Raw genomic sequence first — 6,018 nt, forward strand, 5'->3', positions numbered from 1 at the left:
ATATGCACAAAACTATTTTCATGGCATTATCTAGAATAGGAAATAATGTCCTATATTAAAGGAATGGTTATGTAAATTATGATGCTACCGCTTACTGAGTGGAAAGATGATGTGGCTGTCACAAAGAATGATAATTGTGAAGACTATGTAGCTTACTTTTTAAAAAATTTATACTTCTGTGCATCAAAAGACACAATCAACAGAGTGAAAAGGCAACTTATGGAATGGGAGAAAATATTTGCAAATCATATATCTGATAAAGGATTAATATCCAGAATATATCAAGAACTTTTACAACTCAACAATGACAATAGAAAAACAACTCGATTAAAAAATGGGCAAAGGATTTGAACAGACATTTCTTCAAAGACGATATACACGTGGCCAACAAACATATGAAAGGTTGCTCAGCATCACTAATCATTAGAGAAATGCAAATCAAAGCCACAGTGGGATACTGCCTCACACACATTAGGATAGCTACTATAAAAAAAAGAATCCCCCAAATAGAAAATAACAAGTGTTGGTGAGGATGTAGAGAAATTAGAAGCCTTGTGCACTGTCAGTGGGAAAGTGAAATCGTGCAGTTGCTATGGAAAACAGGATGGAGGTTCTCCAAAAAATTAAAATAGAACTGCCATATGATCCAGCAATCCCACTTCTGGGTATATTTCCAGAGGAATTGAAAGTAGGACCTGGAAGAGATATTTGCCCCCCATCCCCGTATTTGTTGCAGCGTTATTCACAATAGCCAAGACACGGAAACAACTCAAGTGATCATCAGCAGAAGAATGGATAAAGAAAATGTGGTATATATGTATATGCACAATGGACTACTACTGAGCTTTAAAAAGAAAGAAAGTCCTGTCACTTACTACAACATGGGTGACCTGTGGGGATGTTATCTTAAGTGCAATAAGCCAGTCACGAAAAGGCAAATACTGTGTTTCTACTTATATGAGGTCTCTAAAGTAGTCAAATTTACAGAAACAGAAAGTAAATGGTGGTTGCCAGGGGCTGGGGGAAGGGAGAGATGGGAGTTGTTTAATGGGTCTAGTTTCAGTTTTGCAAGATGACAAGGTTCTGAAAATCTGTTGCACAACAATGTGAATATACTTAAAAATGGTTAAGATGGTAAATTTTATGCTATGTGTTTTTTTATCACAATTAAAAAAACTTTTCTGAAAGACTCAATAAATATGAATTGAGTACTTTTCACTGTGCTGGATGCTGCAGCCTGAGGGGAGGTGACTCTGGAGAGAGAAAGGCCAGGTGGACCATCCAGGGCTGTTTGGAAGGAGCAAGTTGAAAATTTTAGAGCAGAGATATAGAAGGATGCCATTTACATTTTGAAAACATCGGTCTGACTACAGTGTGGAAAATGGATTAGATGAATATAAAATTGTGTTCACTACAGCTGTGCAAAAACATGCCTATGAAGGAAAAAACTAAAGAGAATAAGTTTTTGGGTGACTGTTTATCCTTCATTAAAAGTAAATTCTTCTTCTTGTCTTCTCTAACCCATAAAGGGGGTGGCCAGCAAAGCCACACAATTTGAAATTTATAACGGAAGGCGAGGCTTGTTTATTTCCCTTCCATACCTTTCTCTGGGCTGGCTTACCCCTCCAGTTGTGCCAATGAATGTTCTCTTCAAGGGCTGAGTGTCTCCTGTGCTGCCACCTAGTGGTCACTCCCAGGCTGTCCGCAGAATTTAAGATTATGCCAGGAACGTTTTGTTTCATGTCAAACAATCACAAGGCGATCTAGGAATATGGTTGAAATCATTGCAGTAAATAACCTTAAAATATGTCTCTTCAATACTAGTCTTGATTGCAAGTGGTTGGAGGATGAACTTTATGACCTCTTTAAATCTCTTCCAGCTCTCTTTTGTGTGGTTTAAATGAGAAAAAAAAACCACTTTTGAAACTCTGGAAATTTTATACTAATGTGGCATAATTCACAATAAGAAACACTGTTGGTTTGGGTTTTTTAAAATTTCAATATTTAATATTGATGAAAAGACACTAGAGGTTTTATAAGAGAGTGATGGTCTTCAGACAGAGATATGACTAAAATTTTTAAGTTGGAAAATTCAATATTTTCTTTGCCAAATTATTGTTTTGCAATGAGAAACTTCCTAAATTAGATGATCAGGGAGAAAAAGTGGTATATTTTGAGATTCAAAAAAATATAATAATAGAAGAGAATCTGTGGTGCTTGCTAATTAACAACTTTTAAATAAATATGGCATAAAATAAGGATTTTATCCCATAATTTAAAACTATTTTGTAATTAATGGGAAATGTTAATTTTTTTCAGGAGAAAAAATAGACCATATACATCAAGTCAATGTAAGATATTTTAAAATTTTGCCTATGCATCTGGGTTTTTTCCTTTCTTTTTCCTGTTTGTTTATCAATTGTGAAGACTATATAGCAAACTTTTCTACTTTTAAATTCCCAAATGATGTCTCAACTTATGAAGGAATTAGCATTTTATGGAAAACAGAGAGCGGCTTTGGACTCGGATTGCCTGCTTCCACTTCTCACTATGACCTTTCTAGGTGCATGTCCCTTGGACCTTTGAATCTAATGGTCCTCATCTGCAAAATGAGATAAAAATGCTACCAACTCAGAGGCATTTTGAAGGGGGATTAAATGAAATAATGCGTACAAGGCACTTACATAAAAGAAATGCTCAAATAATCTTAGCTAGCATTATTATAAAGAAAGAGAATCTGTGCTAATGAAATAGGTCTATAATTATCAAAGCATCATTACTCAAATATCTCCCACTAGATCAATGGTGTGATTTCTTTAAAACTTTGTGCGCGTGTGTGTGTTGCATGATTGACATCTACCTCCAGTAACTTTTATTTAGGAGTTGTTATTTTGATGATGATGATCATGTATGGATGTCAGAGTCTGTTCTTGCTTAGATATCGATCCTGTACAGAGTATTCAGAACAGAAACAAGAAAATGAGCTTGACCCAGAGTAAGACCTGTAATAAAGTTTTAATTAAAAAAATGAGTAATTCAAATATTGCATAAAGTTTATTCCTACTCCAAAATATTTAAAACCACTTCCTGTACATCAGTGCCTGTTGAGTAAAGCTGTAATACCTCTTGATTTAAGCATTTTTGGTTAAAATTTAAAAATCATTTTAATAAACAAGCCTCCTAAACACCCTATAATGTTTCTGAAAGCATTGATTGTTGCCCACCGTGTTGTTTAGCTGGGGAACAGAACAACAGAAGAATCTTTTATGATATGATGTGTCAGAAGTAAAAATACATATAGAAGTTCTAGATTTTTGGAGAGACTGTCGTGGACTGTCATGTCCTGCATGACACTCTGACCAAGGATCAGGCTGGTCAGAGTAGGTTTGATGGCCAGAAAAGATGGCATCTCTGCTGGACCCTGAGAAATAGGGGAGGGGGGACAAGGTATCGAAGCAGGGGAGATGGAGTGGGAAGAAATGCAGGATCTGAAACGTACGTGGTGTGTTTTGGCTGAAGAAAGAGTGCCCAGATGGCGCCTCTGCTAGACATCAGAATTAAGTCTCAGATCCAAGAGTTCTGACCTGAACTCAATGCTGCTGAAGTCAGGGACCCGCTGCTTATGGAGAGAGCTGCTATGTTTCACTCATCTTGTCAACATGTGTTCATTTATCTTATTATGTAGCAGAAACTATTCCACACGCTAAGGAACAGGACATGGTCCTTGCCTCGAGGAGGTTGGTGGGTCACAGCTCTGTGAACTTGCAGTTACAGAAAAGTATGATATGTGCTAGATAGACAATATAGCAGAATGCTTAGAGCAAGGGTTTTGGATTATCTGAACCCAGGTTCTCGCTGTGTAACCTTGAGAGAGTTGCTTGATCTTTCTAAGCCTCAGCTCTCCCACTCATAAAATGGAGGCACTAAACAGAGCTTTTTTCATTTGGGTTGTTATGGGATTCACGTGATATGGTGCCAGCCAATTTCTTAGCATAATCCTGGCTCTTGGAAAGCACCTAATAAATGTTAGCTACTAGAAGGAAAAGCACAGAGGTATGGGATATGTGGGAAACAGTTAGCCCAATTTTGGGAAAACCAAAGAAGATGTAATGAAGATGCGTCATAAGGCAAGACCCAAAGAAGTTAGCCTGATAAAGGTAGGGACATAAGGAATGGGCGAGAAGGAGTGGTTCCAGAGAAGAATTCTAAAAGTGAGAGTATAAAAGACATGTTGAGGGAACTAAAAATAATGGATAAATGAACATAAAATGGAGTCTGGGTAGATGAACAGGGCTTTGATTATATGGGGTCATATATGTTACATAAGGTTCTTCAGACTCACCAAGCGCACCTGCCTCACGGACCTTGGCTTGGTGTTCCCTCCGGCTAGAATGCTGTTCCTCCAGATACGCACACACCTCTCTCCCTTACCTCCCTCAGGCCTTTGCTTAAATGTCTCCATATCGGAAGTCTTCCTTGGCCACCCTGTATAAAATAGAGTTTACACAGTACAGGGCACTGGGGAAATGTGTAGATTCAGAAGTCAGACTCCTGTGACTGGCATCCCAGCTCTGTCTTTCTCTGCAGCAAGTTACTTAACCTCGTCATACTTCAGTTTCCTTAGGTGTAAAGTGTGAATAATAATAGTACTGAGGCAGAATGGTTATATAAGGATTAAATGAACTAATAGGAGTAAAGCCCTGAAAAGTCAGTGCTCCTTTCACTCTGCTCACTGCTTTGGGGAAGCTGATGGAACCTAGAGTTCCATGAGGGAAATGGGGTTTGTTTGTTTTTGTTTTTGTTTTTTTTGGGAGGAAGACTTGCCCTGAGCTAACATTTGTGCCAATCTCCCTCTGTTTTATGTGGGACACCACCACAGTGTGGCTTGATGAGCAGTGTGAGGTCCATGCCCAGGATGTGAACCTGTGAACCCTGGGTTGCTGAAGCAGAACACGCGAACTTGACTGCTATGCCACCAGGCCGGCCCCTGGAAATGGTTTTTTATTTTTGTTTTTGTAATTAGAAAGTATATCAAGCACATCAAAAAGTATATAGAATTATATAATGAGTAGCTGCACACCTGCCACCCAGCTTAAGAACTAAAACATTACAAATACAATGGAAGCATCTTAAAGTGTTTTGATTCTGATTTCTTTGTTATTGTCTTACGCCAGCCTTTTCCAAGTGAGCCCCTTGGAAGCTACTTCTGTGGGGTGGTAGGTGGGGAAAGGTATTATGTGGGCAAAAGTTTGAGGGATTGGGCTCAGATTCGCTTGGGAAGCGTTGGGTTTTAATGAAATAAAATGAGAGTTATTTTCTGCAGGATTGCTCAAAGCTTCCCAGGCTGAATACAGGACCCCCTTTTTATGCCATGTCTTTTGGGACGATGTTTCATGAAAACATTTCTGGAAACACTAAGTTATACTGCAGCATCAACTCCAAAAAGTACTAGCAACCTGATCATTTTCACATCACTCAGAGAGGATGGATTAATTTTAAATATTAAATTAAAAAACAGGGCTTAACGATTAATAAGCTTAGTGTCGAGATCAGAGCTAAATGGACAAGTCAACTTTAATAACCATGCAGGAGTCTATGGCCTGATTATTTACATTCCAGTTTTCTCCATAACCTTGGTATTTTATTCTATCCACACTTTTCCTGATCTTGATATTTATCTATTTTTAATTGTCATTGTATACCGTGTGTTATTGTAATCTCAATTCCCTTGTGGAACAAGGCAGGGAATAATTCTCTAAACTCAAACGCATTATACCTAATTGTCTTCACCCCAAACTGCTAAATTTTACAATGCTGATTTAATGACTATTGAACATTTCTTTCGGTTCTTTCCAAATTTAACATTGATTAATACTGAGATTAGGCCATTAGTATTGACGTAAGCCAGAAGTTGGACTACAGCCACATCATACTTATAAATTCAGTCATTTCAAGGTTATGTTGTGGTGGAAGTTGGGGTCAGTGATGATCTGATGGATTGGAAGATGAGTGGGAAAA

This window comes from Equus caballus, chromosome 6 (assembly GCF_041296265.1).
Source record: "Equus caballus isolate H_3958 breed thoroughbred chromosome 6, TB-T2T, whole genome shotgun sequence".
NCBI classification, from domain to species: Eukaryota; Metazoa; Chordata; class Mammalia; order Perissodactyla; family Equidae; genus Equus; species Equus caballus.